The following is a 12,500-nucleotide window of genomic DNA, read 5'->3' as shown; positions in this document are numbered from 1 at the left end:
TTAATAAAGGCAATGCTGTCGTCTCTCTTTCCTTAGTGGCATTGTCTTTACATATTATACAGTATATATATATATATATATATATATATATATATATATATATATATATATATATATATATATATATATATATATATATATATATACATACTGTATATTTGTATATATATGTGAATATATATGTATATATATATATATATATATATATATATATATATATATATATATATATATATATATATATATACAAACCACCAAACGCCTTTTACCTCTAATTGATGTGACATCCAAGGTTATTCGTCTAACAGTTTCTTCATCAAATCATCTTGGGTGTGGGGCTGCTAGCCCTATGCTCTTCCAGAATCGAGTTGCGGCGACCACGAACGTCTAACCACCAGGTCCGTAATTCATTGCCCAGTTCAACAGCTACAACAAATCGCAACAACAATAAAAATCAAAGACAACAAACATCATTTCCCTCTGGAAACTCAATCACGAGCTCACCTGACAGGTAAGACAAATACTTCAGCATTAAATTTCCTGCCCTCTAGTGCGAACCACAACGATGTGTCAAGACCGTAGCGTTAACAGAAAGAATCCCTTCTCTCGCCAAGTAGCCGCGTGGAACCCGACAAACAACCCCTTCTTCCTCCTACCAGATTTTCTTGGTCGGAAGAGAGTGTCAAGAAATTTGTAACTGATTTTCGGTCGTATTGATTTAACTCTTGCTTTAGAGTGTAAAACTGTCTAACCATTTAGCTACAAGCAGCGCAATTATCGCCTTTTTGTGCCATTAAGGAGTAAAATTACCACCATTTTAGAGATTTTAATATGTACTGTGGAATTTTCACGTATTTGGAGCCTTTAAAATACATAGAGTTATCTTAAGCCATCTTCATTTCAGTGCTCTTAAAGGGAAGTATTATCGTCCATTTAGTGACTTTATAAGGAAAAACGATCTCTCTTTTACTGCCTTCAAGTTATAGAGTTCTCCCCGCCAAAACCCTCCGGGGTATTTAACATAAGGTGTGGAATCGCCTTCCTTCGTCCGCCCTAAAAGACGGAGAATTCCTTACTTCCTTGTATCCTAATTACGTGAAATTCTCTCCTCCAGTGTGTCTACCGAGTGACGAATTCCACCTGGCCTGATTACCCCGTTTCTCGTTCGGACTTCCAATCAGAGGATCTACCGGAGCCTACGAGGGCATGCCCTACTTTTAATCATTTTTGGCAGGTTGCACCATTATCCTTGACCTACTTCCATCCACTTGACCCGTTCCATTCATCAATCCCCACTCTCAATTTCCTTGAAAGAACGTGGCTACATCTCACCTCGGGCTGTGGGTAAAGAGGAAATGCACTGAAAGTTAACAAGAGATCGGACCGATAATCTACAACTAGATATAAACCTTCAACGTGTCAGGGTTATGAGAGAGAGAGAGAGAGAGAGAGAGAGAGAGAGAGAGAGAGAGAGAATCTAAGTGATTACAACGACGTAGCCATCCGATAAATGATTAGCAGAAGTTCACAGAGTCTTGACAGTTCGAAAACAAAACAAACGCACGAGGAACTCTGATACTTACTCTGATACAGTTAACAGTTAAAGGTGTCTGTCTGTGTGTCTGTCCGTCCGTCTGTCGGCATGCTTTCAGCAGACCTTGACTTCAAACGGTTTAATCCAGACCGCGTTTAATATAATGACACCTCCCTGGGGAGGGGAGGGGGGGGTGGGATTCATATCCGTTACGAATGCTGCGCCATTGTAGCCACAAGGCAACATTCTTCTATCTCAACCTTACACATTGTTTTAGGAGAGGATTAACCCCCCTTACATTATTCCATTCTCCTTCACGCTACGTCCTTTTTCCACGAGCAAGAGGGAAGTGCCTTGCATAAGGCCAACTTATCAGTTGCTTACAATCTTATCTGTTTGTCTGTCAGTTTAATTTACTTTTTCTGATAGCTAATCTCTTCTGTTTGCGTTTCCTGTTGCGTTCCGTTACTTCTTTGCAATGATCGCCGAATTCTTTGGAAGCTTGAATCTCAGGTCAGTGGTCCCTTCGGTGGGGTTGTTCCTTATGAGCAGGTGTCATCTTCTGAATAATAATAATAATAATAATAATAATAATAATAATAATAATAATAATAATAATAATAATAAAAATGTCAATGAAGTTTGTTTGAGAGAGGATCTTCTTCCGAAGTAATAATAATAATAATAATAATAATAATAATAATAATAATAATAATAATAATAATAATAATAATAATAATAATAGCATTGTCCAATGAAGTTCGCTTGAGAGAGGATCGTCTTCCGAAATAATAATAATAATAATAATAATAATAATAATAATAATAATAATAATAATAATAATAATAATTTGTCAATGAAGTTCGCTTGAGAGAGGATCTTCTTCCGAAATAATAATAATAATAATAATAATAATAATAATAATAATAATAATAATAATAATAATAATAATAACATTGTTCAATGACGTTCGCTTGAGAGGATCTTCTTCCGAAATAATATAATAATAATAATAATAATAATAATAATAATAATAATAATAATAATAATAATAGCATTGTTCAATGAAGTTCGCTTGAGAGAGGATCTTCTTCCGAAATAATAATAATAATAATAATAATAATAATAATAATAATAATAATAATAATAATAATAATAACAGCATTGTTCAATGAAGTTTCTTGGAGAGAGAATCTTCTTCCGAAAATAATAATAATAATAATAATAATAATAATAATAATAATAATAATAATAATAATAATAATAATAATAAATCTAAAATAGCAACAACAGTGACTTGAAACACAGGACGTGTACAGCGTACTGAATGACACCAAGAGTTAGCCCCTGCACAATCATGCGAATCATACATACGAGCATACGAACATAATCATTGCAAAGCATCACTTTTTGCCGTCATGCACGCTTGCACGTAAACACGGCCATGCGCCGACATAATAATAACAAGATTTGTCACCGGGGTCACCCATCCACTTAAAATCCCGCACGCCTTTTGAGATGCATGACGTGCACGCACGTACAAACGAGCACAAATTAGAAGGCAAAAATTAGAAAATAAAAAAAAATTAGTCACATACCCATATTTAATGCTAAAACACTGAATATTAAGATGCGTCACTCAAAAATATAAAATCTAAGAAAATCTTACCAAAACATTGAGTATCAAGACATGTCAGTCAAAGCCTTTTCATCCTAAGTTAGAATCTACACAGTCACACATACATACACAAACGCACAAACAAACACATACACAAACGAGAAGGCAAATATATTTGAAAAATAAAAAGCAATCCTACACACTTACTTGTAAACACATTCAGTACCAAAACACTGAATATGGAGACACGTCGCTCGAAGCCATTTCATCCCATGTAAGAACTTCCCCACTCGTCAACACAAGACACAAACACACCTACACACTCGCACATACATACACAAACACACAAACACTCACACACACACACATGTCGCAACTTGAGGACAAGGCTACAACACCCCCGGGGAAGCACTTCCTATTGTGATAGGATTAACAAGAAATTCCACGAAGCTACGAGGCATAAGGACGGAATTCATCACCGAATGACAGCTGATGTTCGCGGACTGCTTGAACCTGCTTGCTGCAAGAATCGACGCAAGCAAGCAAGCAAGCAAGCAAGCAAGCAAGCAAGCAAGCAAGCAGGCAAGCAAGACTGACACTTCTGGCTGAACGACGCAGAGACCAAATTCGGCAGCTCTTGGAGACCGATTTTTTTTTATTAACTTTTATTTATTTATTCATGTTATCAGGTTGATGGGGTTAGGGCTCGGGGTTGGAGGTTGCCTGGGAGTCGGCCTCGACGATGCAAACCCTGTAACCCCCTGAAAGCGGTACGACGCTGAAGCTGACCTTGAAATTCCAGCTGACGAGTGGCAAGTTGACTCACTTAGTATATCGCACGTTATTAAGTGATATTAAGTGATTCAGTGTGCAGAAAGGTGGGGCCCGAGTTATACGAGGGGGAGGGGGGAGGGAAGGGGCAAAGAAAGGAGGAGGTGGAGGGGTAGGTGGTGAGGGAAAGGAGGGAGGGAGAGAAGGAGGAGGGTTGGGTATGAGGAAAGGAGGCGGAGTAGGAGAACATTTTAAGGACCTTGCATCACCTCGTAAGGACCATGAGTTCTCAGCTATTAATCTGATTTTTTCAAGGCTACTTAATCTACTTACTTAACCTCAGCTATTAATCTCATTCTTTTTCAAGGTTATTTAATCTACTTTCTTAACCTCAGCTATTAATCTGATTTTTTTAAGGCATTTAATCTGTTTATCTAACTCAACTAAATCTGATTTTTTCAAGCCTGTTTAAACCTCTATTAATCTGATTTTTTCATTATTTAATCTACTTACTTAACCTCAGCTATTAATCTCATTCTTTTTCAAGGCTATTAATCTATTTATCTTTTTTTTTTCAAGGCATTTAATCTATTTATTTAACTTAAATCTGATTTTTCAAGGTTATTAATCTGATTTTTTTCAAGGCTATTTAATCTATTTATCTTCAGCTACTAATCAGATTTTTTCAGCCATTTAATCTATTTATTTAACCTCAACTATTAATCTGATTTTTTCAAGGCTATTTAATCTATTTACTTAACCTCAGCTATTAATCTGATTTTTTCAAGGCTATTTAATCTACTTACTTAACCTCAGCTATTAATCTCATTTTTTCAAGGCTATTTAATCTATTTATTTAACCTCAGCTATTAATCTGATTTTTTCAAGGCTGCTTAATCCATTTATTTAACCTCAGCTACTACTAATCTGATTTTTCAAGGCTGTTTAATCTATTTATTTAACCTCAGCTTTTAATCTGATTTTTTTCAAGGCTATTTAATCTATTTATTTAAAGGTCTATTGCATGTGCGCGCTTGATGACAACTTGACTGCATGATTTACACCCTAACGGGATGGTTTCCAATGAAAGCAAGCACTTCACAGTAAAAAGCACACTTACAAAAGACTCTTCAAGTTGTGGATATTTTCATTTCATTAAATATACCCTCTTAGACAACAATATGATGCCTTTATCTAGCACGGTCCGGAGAGAAGGACCAGGAAAAATATTTGGGGTTCAAGTGAAATTATAGACATGGAAAACACGAAAGTTGCTTCAAAAATGGCGACAAAGGAAATAAAACCTAAGATGTCGAGGGAAAAGATGAAGGGAAAAATTTAAAGTTAAAAAAAAAAAAAACAAGGAATAAAAATAAAACTAGCAAAAAATGCGCCAAAGTTTCTTCGACGCAATCGAGTTTTCCGTACACCGTATAATCAAGGCCACCGAAAATAGATCTATCTTTCGGTGGTCTCGGTATAATGCTGTATGAGTCGTGGACCCTGAAACTTTAACCACGGCCCGGTGGTGGCCTATATAGTTGCCAGATGCACGATTATGGCTAACTTTAACCTTAAAATAAAATAAAAATTACTGAGGCTAGATGGCTGCAATTTGGTATGTTTGATGATTGGAGGGTGGATGATCAACATACCAATTTGCAGCCCTCTAGCCTCAGTAGTTTTTAAGATCTGAGGCCGGACAGAAAAAAAGGGGGGACGGACACAATAGTTTTCTTTTACAGAAAACTAAAACTCGTAAAATGATTCTGCAGAACAAAAATATTTTATTTCGCTTTTATTTTACTTTTCACGCGTGCTGCAGAATGAAAATAAACAGCAAAATACTAAGATGACGAAGGAAAGGACAAGAGGAAAAAAATTGAGAAATAAAAAAAAAAATGGAATAACAAAAACTGGAAAAATGACTCTGAAGGCCAAAAAATTTTTTAAATTTTTATTTTAATTTTCGTACGTGCTGAAAAAATTAAGATAAACAGAAAGGCAAAGAGCCGAGTATCTGACTCTTCCCTCTCATTATTTTTCTTTTTTTTTTTAGTTATGAGAACATTCTCATAATGACACAAAAAAATTAGAGAAAAGAAGCAGAGGAGGAACGGTACTTGGACATGAAAAGCCGAGTTCAAGTGTCTCAAGAGATGTGGTAACAGCATCATCAGCATGTGAGTAAACAAAAGTGAAAGCAAAAAGCAAAAATATGCGCTTTTCTAAATTTATATATATACATATATAGGTATATATTATATATACATATAGATATATATAAGTATATATATGTATATATATATATATATATATATATATATATATATATATATATATATATATATATATATATATATATATAATTTATATATCCGTGTGATTATGTAAAATAAATAGACAGTTACATATTTGGATGAATATCCTTGGTTAGTCAATTTACCTTACGTCTATTACATAATAATAATAATAATAATAATAATAATAATAATAATAATAATAATAATAATAATAATAATAATAATGAATCTGAATAATATCTGGATCAATTGGTTAGTCAATTTTACATATAATAATAATAATAATAATAATAATAATAATAATAATAATAATAATAATAATAATAATAATAATAATAATAATACATATTTGGATCAATTGGTTAGTCGATTTACCTTACGTCTATTATTACATAATAATAATAATAATAATAATAATAATAATAATAATAATAATAATAATACTGAATCTGAAAACGCCATTCCCAAAGCACATTACATAACGCCATCTGTCACGGAACGTCGCAGGGAGACGCGCGCATGCGCAGAGCACCTTACGTAACCCGGTTCCCTTGACCTTGACATGTCACGGAAAAAGCAAAACAAAACCTCTGAAAAGCCTTCGCTGGAACGCTGTCAGCTGGTACACGTCATCCCTTCTCACTTTTCCAAGGTGCCTTTCTCTCTCTCTCTCTCTCTCTCTCTCTCTCTCTCTCTCTCTCTCTCTCTCTCTCTCTCTCTCTCTCTCTCTCAAATGTCTGGATTTCGCATTCAAATGTATAGTTAAAATGTTAATTTAAATGGTAGTAAAAGATCTCTCTCTCTCTCTCTCTCTCTCTCTCTCTCTCTCTCTCTCTCTCTCTCTCTCTCTCTCTCTCTCAAATGCCTGGATTCGCATTCAGATGTATAGTTAAAATGTTAATTTAAGTGGTAGTAAAGATCTCTCTCTCTCTCTCTCTCTCTCTCTCTCTCTCTCTCTCTCTCTCTCTCTCTCTCTCTCTCTCTCTCTCTCTCTCTCAATAAAATTCACAAAATTCCACATTCAAGTGGATAGTTAAAATGTTATTTCTCATGGTAGCGAAAGATCTCTCTCTCTCTCTCTCTCAAATGCCTGAATTTCGCATTCAAGTGCATAGTTAAAATGTTAATCTATGGTAGTAAAAGATCTCTCTCTCTCTCTTCCTCAAAAAATTCCTAAATTTCACATTCAAGTGGATGATTAAAATACTATTCTTATGGTATTGAAAGAACTATCTCTCTCTCTCTCTCTCTCTCTCTCTCTCTCTCTCTCTCTCTCTCTCTCTCTCTCTCAAATAGTACGTTTTGCGCAATATATTATTAAATGTTTTCAAAAATATTAGGCGAGATCCGACCAATTACAACGAGAGAGAGAGAGAGAGAGAGAGAGAGAGAGAGAGAGAGAGAGAGAGAGAGAGAGAGAGAGAGAGAGAACTACTTTCTTTTATCTATTCATTCATTCTATTGTTATCATAATTCAGAAATAACCCCTGTTCATACGGAACAAGCTTTAGGGGCCACTGACTTGAAATTCTCCCTTCTAAAGAATGTGGTGTCCCCTTGCAAGAAGTTACAGAAGATAACAGGTTATACGCAGAGAATAGATCAATTATTTGAAAAGGAAAAAAGATGAACGAATAAATTAACAAATAAGTTAACAGAAATATAGATAAATTGTTGAAATACAAGATGAAGGTTTTAGGGTTGGAATGCACTGCATCCTCGCTTGAACTTTCGAGGTTCTACTTTTAAATATCCCCAGGGACACTGTTCCACAGTTCCGAACCCTACGGCCTCGTCAGCACGACTGAATTCAGCCATCGTCTTGTCTGCCTGTCATACACATACACACACACACACACACACACACACACATATGTATATATATATATATATATATATATATATATATATATATATATATATATATATATATATATATGTGCATGTATATATATTTATATATATATATATATATATTTATCTATATATATATATTTATTTATTTATTTATATACATATATAAAACTACCCATCTGTGTTATAATCACACGCACCAGACAACGTCTATGAACGAATTACCATTTACCAAACCTCCGCAAATTATTTTATCACCAAAAAAATTTCTTTACTGACAGAAGAAATGTTGGAATAAGTAGAACTCCTTTCGATCAGTTGTAGAATAATCTTCTCAAAATAACTGTAAAATTATTTGGCGATTCACCATCTTCCAGATGCAGTTACGACGGTAATGGATAGCCACCTTGCGGTAGGTCGGAGAACTAATACAAAGCAATTTGAACTTTTAACTTCATTAGCGTCGAATTTTCAAGCGAATATCTGCTAGCCTTAATTAGCAGCATCTCTCTCTCTCTCTCTCCTCTCTCTCTCTCTCTTCCTTGTGGTAGGTCGGAGAACTGAAACAAAGCAATTCGAACTTTTAACTTTGGCTTCGAACTTTCAAGCGAATGTTCCTCTAGCCTTAATTAGCAGCATCTCTCTCTCTCTCTCTCTCTCTCTCTCTCTCTCTCTCTCAATAAAATTCTAAAATTCACATTCAAGTGGAGAGTTAAAATGTTATTTCTCATGGTAGCGAAAGATCTCTCTCTCTCTCTCATCTCTCTCTCTCTCTCTCTCTCTCTCTCTCTCTCAATAAAATTCCTAAAATTCCACATTCAAGTGGAGAGTTAAAATGTTATTTCTCATGGTAGCGAAAGATCTCTCTCTCTCTCTCTCTCTCTCTCTCTCAATAAAATTCCTAAAATTCCACATTCAAGTGGAGAGTTAAAATGTTATTTCTCATGGTATAAAGATCTCTCTCTCTCTCTCTCTCTCTCTCTCTCTCTCTCTCTCTCTCTCTCTCTCTCTCCTTGCGGTAGGTCGGAGAACTGAAACAAAGCAATAACTTTTAACTTTGGCTAACTTTCAAGCGAATGTTCCTCTAGCCTTAATTAGCAGCATCTATATCTCTCTATATATAAATATAATATATAAATATATATATATATATAAAATGATTATATATAAAAATAAATGTATATATACATATATATACACAATAATGTATATATGTATAACGTATATGTACACATGTGTGCGTTACCCCAAAATAACAGCGTAATTACAACAAAAACACTTATTTTAATTATTAAAAATGCCTTAAGAACAGCCAAATAAAACAAATATACATATATTAACCTGTAAAAATACAACGATTTAAAAAAAAAACCGTCATATACATAACCCTAAACACCACGACAACGCCACCATTTACGAACCACGACAGAAGCAAAACACGACTAAGACAGGGACGAGGAAATGCCACTGGAAAAGCAACGCGACGCGAAAAATGTCACGGAACACGAATTATTCACCGCGACCCTCGCGGGATCGTATTGCATTCCGGAGGGATCCTGATGACATTCAAGTCTTGGCTTGACAAAGATGCACGGCGACCAATACTCGTCCCCGGGAACCCCTGTGACTGAGGCAGCGGCTGCCTTGCATTTATGCATGCGCTGACGCGCGGTTGTCACGCATACACCTGTGCGCATATGTCGCACGTGCATACACATGCACATATGTATATATACATGCATACAAACAGGCAGTAAGACACAGTAACATTCATATATATATATATATATATATATATATATATATATATATATATATATATATATATATATATATATATACGTGTATGTATGTATATATAAATATAAAAATAAATATATATATATATATATATATATATATATATATATATATATATATATATATATATATATTCACAAAAAAGGCTAACCCAAACCCTGTTTTACATCCACACAGCCCACCACAGTCAACTAACTACTTGGTAAATAACGCACTACTAAGGTCAACAGTTGCACAATAAATTAGATTTTTCAATCTCTGGACTCTCATATGACCAAAACATCTCTTTGAAAAACAAGAGGAACAATTTAAAAAATCTTAATTCTAAATTTATCTATTTTTCTCCGCGCACTCCCTTCCCCTGCTCTGGAAGCTGATAGGAGGAATACTATTGTCATTAACCCCCGCTCCCACAAAAAACTAAAATAAATAATAACAAATGGTTCGTAAACAGAAGTGGACTCAGATGATACCGAGTCGTTAAGAATATAATAAAAAGGAGGATGAAAAAAACGGATAAATGTTCTTGTGTATTTCCGATTACCTTCTGTTACTTCATTCTGATCAACACAATATTCTTTAGAAGCTTGAATTTCAAGTCAATATCCCCTATGGGCTTGTTTCATAAGATTAGGGCTTATCTTCAGAATAATAATAATAATAATAATAATAATAATAATAATAATAATAATAATAATAATAATAATAATGTTGTAAAAGAAAATAAAAACTAAGAAAAAGACCATGACTAAGGCAACCGGACCTTGGGAATGGAATCGTGTTTAAATTTATTGAAGCAACCGAGCGAGAGTTTTACAGACATAAATAACTGAATACAGGAACACAGTATAATTTTAAGACAGAGGTTTGCATTACAAAATATGAGAGAAAGGGAGAGAGGAATAACCGAATACAGGACACGCAGTACAATTTTAAGACAGAGGTTTGCATTACAGAATATCACAGAGAGAGAGAGAGAGAGAGAGAGAGAGAGAGAGAGAGAGAGAGAGAGAGAGAGAGATAACCAAATACAGGACACGCAGTACAATTTTAAGACAGGTTTGCATTACAAAATCAGAGACAGAGAGAGAGAGAGAGAGAGAGAGAGAGAGAGAGAGAGAGAGAGAGAGAGAGAGAGAGAGAAATAACTGAATACAGGACACAGTACAATTTTAAGACAAAGGTTTGCATTACAGAATATGAGAGAGAGAGAGAGAGAGAGAGAGAGAGAGAGAGAGAGAGAGAGAGAGAGAGAGAGAGAAATAACCGAATCAGGACACGCAGTACAATCTTAAGACAAAGGTTTGCATTACAGAATATCAGAGAGAGAGAGAGAGAGAGAGAGAGAGAGAGAGAGAGAGAGAGAAAATGTCAAAACAAAACAAAAAAAAAAAAAAATTAGCAAAAAAAAGAACGCTTCCAATAAAAAAATGAAAATAGAAGAGTTCCCTGGGTAAATGATACGAATTATGGCAAGATCTAAAAAAAGAAAAAACATAAGAAAAAAGCTTAATAAGCTTAATAAAAAAATAAAAGCTTAAAGAGCAGATATAAAAGTCAAGGCAAACTCTGACATAAGGATTAGCCAACGAAATCTTTCGCAATGTTTTATTCAATCGAGTCTTGACGTCACGTTGGGAGAAGTTAACGAAATTCTGGTTGCCGGATCAAGTCTAAATTCGGCGGCGCCCTGACCTTCTATCATTAGCCACCCGCCCCCTCACCCCCTCCCCTTCCCTCCCCAGGACCACCAACTCATCTTCCTCCCCTACCCCTACCCCTACCCTACCCCTACCCCTCCCTCCTTCCCACCCTCGTCTTCAATCTGAGGCGTGGCATTTGCTTGCGTATGCAGGCGTAAGCTGCTGATTCAAATGTCATTCCACTGCATGCGATCGGGCTATCTCTCTTTGTCTCTCACGCACGCACGCAAGCGCAAGCACACACATACAAACACACACACACACACACACACACACACACACACAATATATATATATATATATATATTATATATATATATATATATATATATATATATATATATATATATATATATATATATATATATATATATATATATAAGTACACACACACACATAAATATATATATATATATATATATATATATATATATATATATATATATATATATATATATATATATATATATATATATATTTAAATTTCCTTCAGCCTGCTCTCACTCTCTCACGCTCTCTGTATATATATATGTATATATGTATGTGTGTATGTATATATTTTTCTCTCCGTTTAAAAGATCAACCTCATTTTTATTTTCCTTCCAGCCTGCTAAAAGACTGCTAACCGAGGTCTTGTTGTGTGTGTGATGTGTGTGTATGTGTTTACAGGAGTGTGTGTGTGTGAGATCAATTTTTCTCTCCGTTTAAAAGATCAACCTATCACCTTTCTTTTGTTTCTTATTTTTTCATTACCCAAATAAAAAAATGGATAACCGATGTCTTGTTATACTGGAAAGGGATATCTGCTCGTGGTTACCTTTTTTACAGGAGAGAGAGAGAGAGAGAGAGAGAGAGAGAGAGAGAGAGAGAGAGAGAGAGAGAGAGAGAGAGAGAGAGCCCGATATCAGCTTCCTTAT

At 34.8% G+C, this 12,500-nt stretch overlaps 1 protein-coding gene across 1 annotated transcript in view; it reads right to left on the bottom strand.

The window, feature by feature from the left end:
* The window catches only part of LOC136833241 (uncharacterized), a 474,008-nt gene extending 470,314 nt beyond the window's left edge, over positions 1-3,694 (bottom strand). The window contains exon 1 of the transcript XR_010851387.1: positions 3,360-3,694. The gene's annotated coding sequence lies outside the window, so the exon portion shown is untranslated. The remainder of the gene's footprint in view (positions 1-3,359) is intronic.
* Between the last annotated feature and the right edge of the window lie 8,806 nt (positions 3,695-12,500).

The sequence above is a fragment of the Macrobrachium rosenbergii genome, chromosome 51 (assembly GCF_040412425.1).
Source record: "Macrobrachium rosenbergii isolate ZJJX-2024 chromosome 51, ASM4041242v1, whole genome shotgun sequence".
Taxonomy (NCBI): domain Eukaryota; kingdom Metazoa; phylum Arthropoda; class Malacostraca; order Decapoda; family Palaemonidae; genus Macrobrachium; species Macrobrachium rosenbergii.
Note: the sequence above shows the minus strand (reverse complement) of the source record. Positions and strands in the feature narration are given on the sequence as shown.